This window comes from Gasterosteus aculeatus, chromosome 9 (assembly GCF_964276395.1).
Source record: "Gasterosteus aculeatus chromosome 9, fGasAcu3.hap1.1, whole genome shotgun sequence".
Lineage (NCBI taxonomy): Eukaryota > Metazoa > Chordata > Actinopteri > Perciformes > Gasterosteidae > Gasterosteus > Gasterosteus aculeatus.
The window spans coordinates 8,884,388-8,895,989 of NC_135696.1; the positions used below are offsets into that span (position 1 = coordinate 8,884,388).

General features: G+C 42.5%; 1 protein-coding gene across 1 annotated transcript in view; it reads left to right on the forward strand.

Annotated features, from left to right (window-relative positions):
• The window catches only part of LOC144383341 (MYCBP-associated protein-like), a 47,898-nt gene that overhangs the window by 35,539 nt on the left and 757 nt on the right, over positions 1-11,602 (forward strand). The window lies entirely within an intron of this gene.

Below are 11,602 nucleotides of genomic sequence, written 5' to 3' on the forward strand. Positions count from 1 at the left end.
ATTGTAAATTCGCTTATTTGAGGAAATTGCACTTTCTTGTTTCTTGTTCTCCTGAGTTTGTACCCTATGGTTGAATGCACTTATTGTACGTCGCTTTGGATAAAAGCGTCAGCTAAATGACATGTAATGTAATGTAATGTAATGTATTAACATTACAGTTTTTTACAGCCGCTAGGACACAGTTCTCAATACTTAGATCACTTTTTCAAAACTCTTCACACAGTGAGCACAACAGAAGTATATGTGGCCTAAACTGAGGATCAATTATTATTGCTTTGGCACAAAATGCATTCAATGACTACATCTTTCAAATGTTATAATTTCTTTTCTCACTCAGAAACAACAAACTGTGTGTACCTACAGGCCAATTTACACATGCTTACATACTGTTAAAACTGTTAAACTTATGTTCAACACAATAACATAATATAAAACTGAACGTCTCCTTGCGTTCCTGCATGATCTCTATGGAAGGGTTGTGCTAGGTGAGGAAAGGGATGCAGAGAGAAGAAATCAGCCAACATCTATAATTGTATGGGACAATGTGGCATTTCACCACTCCCGTGCAGTCACTGAGTGGTTTGCAGCCCATCCCAGAATGGTGTCACTTTCACTCCCACCTTACTCTCCATTCCTCAACCCCATAGAGGAATTCTTTTCCTCAGGGAGGTGGAAGGTTCATGACCACCATCCACATGATCAAATGTCCCTCCTGGACGCAATGAATGCTGGATGCCTGGACATATCAGCAGAAGATTGCCAGGGATGGATCAGGCATGCCAGAAGGTTCTACCCCAGGTGTATTGCCCTAGATCACATAAGATGTGATGTGGATGAGAACCTGTGGCAAAATAGAGAAGATCGAGTAGATTAGCATTACTATTGTATATGTATCAGTAGATGGTGTATATACAAATTCTCGTATTTTGGAATTACTCAGTGCAAAAAAATGAATAAAGGACATGGAATATATTGAAGCTTTCTGCATCATGTCTGATTAATTCCAGTAACATATATTACAGTGAATTATAAACAGAGATGTGTCCTTGTTTTACACAAGAAAACATTGTATAATGCTACATGTTAGTGTTTTTTAGGTCATTGTTTTGTGGGTGACAAAGTGTGTTTGTTGGCTGTCAACCTTTGCTAGTGCTCTGGAAGAATGAGTTGACTTGAGACATGAATGACGTGTTTTGGTAGTTTTAGTTTTGAATGTGAAATGAACTGCTGTGGCGAGCTGAAAGTTGGTTAGGAGAACTGTGTGAAGAGTTTTGAAAAAGTGACCTAAGTACTGTATTTTCCGCACTATACCGGATTATAAGGGGCACCTTCAATGAATGACCTATTTTAGAACATTTTTCATATATAGGAGCAATAAAGTCTATGATAAATAAATAAACAAACCAACGACTTCCACACACAAAGACGTGACTCTCTAGTTCGTCTTCAACAAAAACACGTTACTCCGCCTGTTGTTCTGGCGGTGAATTGCTCTGCAACACACGCAAGACTTTAGAACCATGAAGTGAAACGAGTGCGTCGACGCAGACGCAGAAGCATGCGCCAGCCTTTAGAATAACTTATTTTCCCCGTTAAGATGGTTCATTAAGATGGTTCAGCTACTATAAAGAAAAGGGCACCGTCTCTCGCTCTTCAATCTCATTATGTTCTCGGCGAGAACGACAGCTTTCCATATCTCACGCACTTGAGCGCCCGCTCAGCATCTCGCCATCGTAGACCGAGCTTTGGCATGTTTGGCAGAGCGCCTTGAGCGCCGTGTACAACCTGTATGGATCAACCGATTAACTAATTGATCCATATATAAGGCGCTGCGGATTATAAGGCACTGTCGTTTTTGAGAAAATTAAAGGCTTTTAAGTGCGCCTTATAGTGCAGAAAATACAGTATTGAGAAATGTGTCCTAGCAACTGTAAAAAACTGTAAGATGTTCTTAATTAATGAACTGGTCTGTGAAATTACGTAAAACGTCATACATATGAAACCAAGTTTTTTTCAATCGCTAACAAGCACTTACCCATACTTCAGAATTTTTTTCTAAACTCTTAACACAGACTCACACCTACAAGACACAATTGGCCAAATTGATAATTTTCTTCTCAAAAACACATTTTGTTAAATATATACTAACTCTTGATTTCAAAAGAGAACATCTTTCTCTGCACACACTAACTTTACCAAAACACTGGAAATCTGACTCAAAATGAAATTATTCTGTCAAAGAATAACATTTGTTTTCACTTCACAAGATACATGCAGTCAAACAAAGTACACCAGGTTTCAAAATTCTGGCTATTGTTGACATTATAAACATTGCATAGACTTTTATGTTTCAGGTAACATGCAATCCACCATTTACACCAAATTTATTGGTTTGGAACTGTATGCGCACATGTACAGTAATGTTCACATTCAAACGCATTCCAGTAAAAAGCAAATCAGTTATTTAGTTTCTTAACTGTTTACCAAAGAAGGTACAGTAGAAACAGAATAATAAAACAGAAAGGTTTATTTTATTTTAACAAAATATTCATGAAACACACGAGTATTCTGAAAAAACAACAACAGCCAAAAGCCCTGATGACAAGGGGGGAACTAAAAATGGCAAACAATGTATGCATCTAATTCCTGCGATCTTCAGGGTTCGGCCACATGTTTTCGTCAACATCACATCTGACATCATCTAAGGCGATGCACCTGGGATAAAACCGCTTGGCATGTCGGATCCACCCTTGGCAATCTTGAACTGTGATGTCCCTGCAGCCAGCATCCATGGCTTCAAGGAGGGAAATCTGGTAATGTGGCTGATGGTCATAAACCATAAACCTTCCACCTCCATGCAGAAAAGAACTCCTCTTCCTGCTCCTGCTCCTCTTCCTGCATCTGCACCTCTCACTGCACCTCCTTCTACATCTGCACCTCTTACTCTTCCTCTCATTGCACCTCCTGCTGCACCTCTCACTGCTCCTCTTCCTGCACCTGCACCTCCTTCTGCACCTGCATCTCCTTCTTCACCTGCACCTCTCACTAGACCTGGTCTTCTTCCTAGGCCCCTTGCTCTTCCTCGTCCAGACATTACAGTGTTTGTCTTTTTCTGTTTCTGTTTCCAAAAACATCACTCCTCAAAGTCCTCCTTAAATAAGCCAGACTGGAATCAGCTGTTGATGGCTCAATTTACCCAACATAAATCAGCTGTCAATTATTCAATAGTTTGTTCATTATCAGCTGAGATATATTGTTTTTGAACTGATATCATTGCAGAAACAGAGGTTTTTATACTGTATCTACGGTTTGGAATATTGTTTTTGCTATTGTGGGATGGTGTGTGTTAACATTTGTGAATCCTACTAAAACAATCCATCGTTTTGTTGGGAGGTATGGCTTGTCTGTTAAGATAAATGTAAGCATTGTGGACATGTGTTCACTGACTGCATATTGTGTGAAAACGACATGAAATGTGTGAATGGTATGGCCACAGAACACCGATGCTGTGCTAATTGTGTTTAGAGTTTTGAAAATGTGACAACTGTTTGGACAAACGCTTGTTAGCGATTAAAAAAAATGCAATAAGATGCTTTTAGGACATAATAATGCGGGTAGTTTCAAACACATACTCGTAAACACGTCCGCTGACGTCTGTAACACCCATGCGCGAGTTCTTAGACGCTTGCAGAGCTCCGACCGGGTTGCAGCACGAGGCGAAGTTACGGCAGCAGAGCGACATGAACGGGTTGATAGAACCACGACTACCGGCTCCAACACTTTGAATGGAGCACACGTGGAACTATAACCAGTTGTTTTACTTCTGCTGCCCACTCGATACGGGAAACACTGTTCTTTTTGGTAAGCTAGTTAGCACGGGTAGTTTGCTAGTTAGCATGCTAGCTTGGAGCATGCTAACATGCAGCATGATGACCTGGACCAAAAGTAAACATCCCAGAATATGTTTTGTGTGTTTGGTGTTGCTAATGCGTTAGGTTGTTGCTGTACCCATAAATATTATTGCCTTTTCCCATTTCATATCGAAAATACACGTTTTTTAAAGCAACGGGGGCTAAATACAGATTGCGAATGGCTGAATTCAACAAGTTGTGGTCTGTAAACGTTGACGTTTAGACCCGTTTTCAACGTGATTTATCATATCGGGGGTAAACTTACAAATGTGGACGTAGTTTCTATTTAAACCTCTAAAATGATGATATAACACAAAAAAGAGGATGAAATATTACCGTATTAAAAATCACGTTGAAATGTGGTCTGAACATCGACGTCTTTCACTTTTAAACCATTTTGCAATGTCTTTGCTCGCACCAAAAATGCTCGCTTTGCTGTTTCAGCTCAGGCCGGTCCCAAAGGCGGAGGGTCTAAGAAGCAGTTAACCAATCACGTGCTAACTCAAATTAATGAGTGACATTATAATTTCAGCGCCCCAAAATACAGCACTTTGCCGCCCATTTAGCGACATGACAATGGCGAGCAGTATCCCTCCAACAAGACCAAACCCTAAATCGGTACATTCTCTTCTCGAAGAGCCGTTTGGCAGAATAACTTTCGTGGAGAAACTAGAGGTGAAAGAGGTGGACCCGGATCAGCTGGACCTCACAATCAGACAACGGAACGGTGTGAAAGAGAAGCCTTTCTGTAGAGACTTCTACATCACGATATTTAGCTATCTAGTTAGCTGCGTGCTATCCGCGCCGGTGCGCTGTGTTAAAGTAGACATTGCTACCCAGCTGCGACGCACACAGGACTGCGGTGAGGACACACAACCAGGACGTGGATGAAAACAGGCCTATTTTATCCAAAATAGTTTATTGTGTGAAGTTCTGTGGGGCTTTTGAGTTGGTCTTTCCTCAACACACTAGGTTCATAGGTGCATCTAAATATAAACATATATATACATGTTCTAATAGATTTTATATAAATATATTTAAATTGTAATATATTTGTTAGAGCCATTTTTGTTATTGTTCGATTGTTAGGTTGCTAGGTGCTGGGAGGTTGTGTTTCGATTAGGCCGCAAGTTCAATATCAGGCATGAAAATCCCTCAACTTTCGGCAAAATTTGCCGCTTTGAAACCAAAATAGGTGACCTACGTGAATTGTGTAGATTCAATGAGGTTTTTTTGGGAGGGGGGGGGTATTCATATTGGATTTTTATAATAGTTATGGTAGTTATCATATTCTGAATATTGTTTTATATATATTAGTTATATTTATATTCTCATTGATATAATGAATTGTTTGAGTAAGATGTCCTTATTATGTTAAACTGTTGGAAGAAATGTTAAATATTTAACTGCAAAGTAATAATGCGTGTTCAATACCCATTTTTCCATTGAATCACACAGGGATGTTTACTGAAACTGATTGGCGGACCAGCCGTCACTGATACACATATATAAACGTAATTATATGTATGAACAAGGCCGTCGAGGCACCGGAGGGGGACGTAGTAACTCGGACTGGTGGGAGGCCTTGTTCTGGGTGCAAACCGGACAAGCGGCCACAAACCCCCCGTGTCCCTCTCGAGTGACGGCTACCAGAAGTTCTGCCTGAAGAAGCAGACCATTCGCCTGACCTCTGGCTGGCATCTGATTTAAGGGGCACGTATCAAGAGCATCCTTTTTTAAATTGGTGTAAAAGATTTAATAAAGAATAGTTGATAGCTTAATTAATAGTAATTAACGTTAGACATTTTACATCTAGTAAACAGTACGCAGTAGTATAACCCGTGTTAGTTAATTAGTTATATCTTAAATAAATCAGACAGGCAGAAGCTTAGTTTAACGTTTAGCCAACATCAAATATATTTTAGCACGAAATCTATTACGCTAACAATTTAACGTTAGCTAACTAGCGTTGAGCTTTAACTCAAACATAAATTAAGAACCTTTTAATATCTCAAAGAACCAGATGAAAACATGTAGAACCATCTAATAGATAAAATGGTTCTTTAGAAGGTGTTGGTTCTTTGTAGAACCACACTGTCTTCTAAAGAACCATTTAAGAACCCTTTTGGCTGTCCTGTGGCTGGCTAACACTATTAGGCTGTAAAGCCATTGTATTAGTGTTTGATTAAACATTAGGGTTTTTGAATCGCTCTTAGTCTGGACTCTCCCCTGAGACCTGTTGTCCACCGTACAAGGTGCTCGTTCCACCGACAACACAGATCACAGGATCACTGAGCCACTCAAACTCCTCCACCACGTTAAGGTGGCGATTCGCAGAGGAGATATTTTTTTTTTTTACGTGGGAAACCCATAGATGGAGGGAAAACCCACAGGGTGTGTGTGTGTGTGTGGGTGGGGGTCTGTGTGTGTGGGGGGGTCTCAGCGCTGTGAAGGCGGCGAAGTGTGTGTGTGTGTGAGTGTGTGTGTGTGTGGGGGGGGGAGTCTTCAGCGCTGTGAAGGCGGCGATGTGTGTGTGTGGGGGGGGGGGGGGGTCTTTAGCGCTGTAAAGGGGGCGGTGTGTGTGTGTGTGTGTGAGTGTGTGTGTGTGTGTGTGGGGGGGAGTCTTCAGCGCTGTAAAGGGGGGGGGGGGGTCTTCAGCGCTGTGAAGGCGGCGGTGTGTGTGTGTGTGTGAGTGTGTGTGTGTGTGTGTGTGGGGGGGAGTCTTCAGCGCTGTGAAGGCGGCGATGTGTGTGTGTGTGGGGGGGGGTCTTTAGCGCTGTAAAGGGGGCGGTGTGTGTGTGTGTGTGGGGGGGGGAGTCTTCAGCGCTGTGAAGGGGGCGGTGTGTGTGTGTGAGTGTGTGTGTGTGTGTGTGTGTGTGTGTGTGTGGGGGGGGGGTCTTCAGCGCTGTAAAGGGGGCGGTGTGTGGGGGGGGGGGGTCTTCAGCGCTGTGAAGGCAGCGATGTGTGTGTGTGTGTGTGTGTGGGGGGGGGGGGGGGGGTCTTCAGCGCTGTGAAGGCGGCGATGTGTGTGTGTGAGTGTGTGTGTGTGTGTGTGTGTGTGTGTGTGTGTGTGGAGGGGTCTTGAGCGCTGTGAAGCGCGGGTGGAAGGGGGGTAGATGGATGAGGTAGGACGGAGTGGTAGATGAAGGATGGTGTTCTTACTGGTGTCCAGTCTCAGGCACGTTGATGTTGACGTCCTGGATGGTCTCCTTTTTCTTCTCTTCTCTCTTCTGTTTCTTTGTCTCCTTGTTCTGCATCTTGCGTCTCATTTTGTCCATCTCCGTCTCCCGGTCTTGCATCCGTCTCCCAAAAATGCCTCTTTTCTTTTTTTTAAAGTCGAGGCAGATGTTCTCAAGGACTGTTTTGTCGTTCTCTAAATCTTGGATCCTGGCGATAAGGTTCTGATTTACCTCCATCTGTTGGATCTTTGAGTACTGGCACAACTCACTCTTTGTGACCATCTCGTGGTAGCTCTGCTTTAGGCTCTTTTGTGAAGCAGCCAGAGAATCCCTCTCGATCTTCAGCAGTTTGTGTTCTGCTTCCAACTGCTGGCAGGTCTGGTTGTTGACCGTGAGTTCAGCACTTTTGACAGAAAGTTGTTCTGTGGTCTCGGTGAGCTTCAGAGATAAACCCTCGTTCTCCCTGATAGTCTCAGCTAGAGCCTCTGTCTTGGTCTTCAGCAGTTTGTGTTCTGCTACCAACTGGCGGTTGTTGGTCTGCTGCTTGTGCAGCTCCTCTAGTAGAGAAGCGTTGGTGGAGAGTAAGCCTGTTACTTCAGACTTCAAGGACTGTTGTTGGTAATCCAGTTCCTTGGATGTCTTTTTCTCCAGATCTTCATACTTCTGCTGCCAGGTCTGGTTGTTGACCCTGAGTTCAGCACTTTTGACAGAAAGTTGTTCTGTGGTCTCGGTGAGCTTCAGAGATAAACCCTCGTTCTCCCTGATAGTCTCAGCCAGAGCCTCTGTCTTGGTCTTCAGAAGTTCGTGTTCTGCTTCCAACTGGTGGTTGTCGGCCTGCTGCTTGTGCAGCTTCTCTGGTAGAGAAACGTTGGTGGAGAGTAACCCTGTTACGTTAGACTCCAAGGACTGTTGTTGGTAATCCAGTTCCTTGGATGTCTTTTTCTCCAGATCTTCATACTTCTGCTGCCAGGTCTCGTTGTTGACCGTGAGTTCAGCACTTTTGACAGCAAGTTGTTCGGTGGTCTCTCTGAGCTTCAGAGATAAACCCTTGTTCTCCCTGGTAAGGTCTGAAAACTTCTTTTTGTACTTGGAAACCATCTTCTCATAGGCCAGATCTTTGCCTTTTAACTGGTGGAACCAATTGTACTTTGCAGCTTCAGCTTGAGCAACGAAATTGCTCACTTGCCTTTTCAGGTAGTGCACTTCATTCTGGGCACGAGAGAGTGCCATGTTCACATTGTATCCGGTCGGAGGAGTCCCAAACACTGAAGCGCCAGCTCCAGGTCTCTGGTTGTTTCCACGGGACATGTTAAATAACACTTGTGTAGTCTTTAAAAAGAATGATGGTATCTTTAAAAAGGCTGGTGGGTTGCCTGTAAAAAGGCTGAAATCCTTGAAATGTTTGACGGTTAACGACTCAATGTGGTCTTTGAAAAATGATGATAAATCTTTCAAAAGTCTACTTAAGTCTTGTTAAGGACAAATGTCGCTGAGTACTTCTCTCTTGAAAAAGAGTGCAGTGCTCTGTTCTGTGCTCAGAACTGCAATCTATTTGTAGAGAAGATGATGATGTCATCCCGTTGTCATGGCAATGCTTTGTCATGTTCTCTGTCATGTTCTCTGTCATGATGTCATTCCGTTGTCATGACTCCCTTGAGTTTCCAGTTATTTCTACAAATTAGATTTTTCTCTATAGTAGTATTATTATTTAGCCTACTTTGCTGAGGGAAGTGAGCAGAGGGAATTAATCTTCCTCTGGAAATTTACCCTAAAGACCACGCCTAATTTCAAACCCTTATTCACAATGCAAGAATATGTTTTTTGCACAAACCTCTATAAGGTGCGTTTAATTCTAAATATCTTTCTACAATTAATGTTCATACAGAACAAACAAGACTGGAAAAGATCCTGGCAACAGGTCAAGATAAAATATAAAAACATTTTGCAGGCTGGTAAGTGCCTAGTTGGCAAATGGTGTAAAAATAACTTGATGCCTGCTTACATATTTTATCTAAACTGATTGAAGCAGTTAAGAAAAAGGCTCATTTGTCTGTCACTGGGGGGGCACCAGGCTTCACCCCAGCTGAGGAATTGGCCCTTGTTTTAAACCAATGGAGGCCTGTGATGGAAGGGATTCCGGGAGGGACAGCTACTGACTCTGTTCCACCTGCAGAAACTGCCCTCTTCATACGTGCTACATGCTACAGTACATCAAACACAATCACCCATTTATACACTTCTGACAGTACGGCAAACAGTGCCTTTATTTACAGTTTCGGCATATAAAAACATGCCACTTGCAAAAAAGTGCAGTGCCGTACAGAACATCTGTGGGAATGTGAGAGCTTCGCGCTGGTCTGATCTGTCCCGAAACATCCTCTCATGTCTGAAAGCACGTGGTTCAGAAACTGGCATCATGATGCAGGAAGAAACACCCGTGAATGGGACTTTATATATCGGCCTCATCACGTTTACAATCGTTCATTCCTCACTGCGCATGTCAGTGTTAAACACGTTTGTTTCAGATCAGAGCGGCAGCTGATTTAACACACGAGTCTCCAGGATTAATCTGGCCTGGCTGTTAGCCTGGTCTGGAGCAGGCAAGCTGCAGAGAATAAATCACCATGGTTACATGACTGAGTTTAATTCAACCTGCTTTCGTGCAACCAAGTCCAAGCTAAATTCATCCAGGCTTAATCCCTTGGCCCCTGAAAATAAGTAACTTAAGAAAAAGTGCATGTGCATCTCTTCAGCCTCACAGTTGAATATTAGTCAGCATGAACTATATTTTATACCTGTGACTGACTAGAACTCTAACGTGTTGTCTATCTTGGTGAAAGGTTAATCTTGCTTTCAATGAAAGGAGCAATAAAAGTGATTACATCACAATTAATAATAATCATGGCAGACTGTGAAAGAAATTCAAGGTTTGTTGAAGAAAACCTGCTCCCGACCAGGTTATGATCAAAGGCTCAGTTACCATGGTGACTTACCCTGAGCTTTAGTTACCTCTCTTTGTGAAACAGACAAACCAGAGTTTCCCTCAGCTCAGAGTTAACAAACTCTGAGTTTCCACTAAACCCGCTTTTACCCAAATGCACGACTCCTCAGACAAAGTTCCAATAGAAATCAAAGTTTATTAACGAAAGGGAAAGTGCCACTCAAATGAAAATCACTCGTGGTCGAGGAAAACCCTACGTACTAAACCTAAGAACACAAACGTGGTAAAGCTATGGATGCAGACCTACACTGGTTCCTTGACGTGAGACAAGACGAACTGGCCCAGGACAAAGGGAGACGCAGACAATATGTACACACAGGGTGAGGACACGGGTGGAAACAATCAGGGGCAGACGATGAATCATACTCCCTTGTGAATTATGCTGTAATGGTGTGAGGGTCAGATGAAGGGTTTAAAACAGTTTAAAAACTTTGCATTAGACAACAACAGCATTGATAACCTCTACGTCTGTGTGTGTCTGTGAACACAAAGCTGAAGATGATCCTGCAGAAAGGGGACACTGGTTGAAATAGCTGAGCTTCACTCTTTTCATCGTGCCCTTCATTCACTGTGTCTCTGTCTCTCTCTCAGTCTGTCTCTGTCTTTCCTGCACATGCACACAAACACGCAGACTCGTTCTCTTCTCAGTTTTCTCTGTTCCTGCTGTGTGCTTCCTAGTTCCTCTGCACTGATGTGCTGATGTTTGCTGTTTGGCATCATGTGACTTGTTTCAGTGTGACAGCCTTTGTGAACTGTTGTGCAGCAGCAGTGACATTGAAGTTAAATCAATAACTCTTTAAAGGTTAAGTTGTTGAATACAATCATTGTTAATCATCCTGATGATAGCAGTCTGTTAATAATGTTGACTGGACTTACTCTCTACTTATTTAATTGTCCGGTCCAGCTCAGTGAGCCAATACTGAATTTACTGTCAATGTTAAACTTGTCGTCCATATTATATTTCTTCAGGCCAATGATCATATTTGTTTTATTCTTACACATCTGCTCCTACTTGAAACATATTTAATGAAATTGAGGTAAATGACACTTCCACTTTTTGGACTTGTACTCACATAAGTTATGTAATACCTTTTATCTAGAATTAAATAGAGGATGTGGGAATAGAAATCTGCCAAATCAAGCACATAGAAGAAGAGAACACCTTCCTGAATGAAGTAAACACATTTTTTCACGTGGAAAAAGACCACAATGCCCCTCGCAGTGAGAAACCCAGCTCCTCACAAGCATCCGTACCAACCCACATCGTATATTCTCCCGTAAATTTGTCTGAATGATCTTATCCAGACAAATAAATGTCTAATAATGCCCTTTTTATTGGAGCATAACAGATGTTCTGATACTGGAGCCTCGAATAGAAAAATAAGTATCTCAGGAACCATTAATCGATTCCCCTGTGTCCTCTCTAAAAAATTAATTTGTTGGAGAAAATGGGTTGTGCGCGTGCGTGTGCATGGGTTTAGGCAGCTGGATGTGAGTGTTGGCCTGAATAA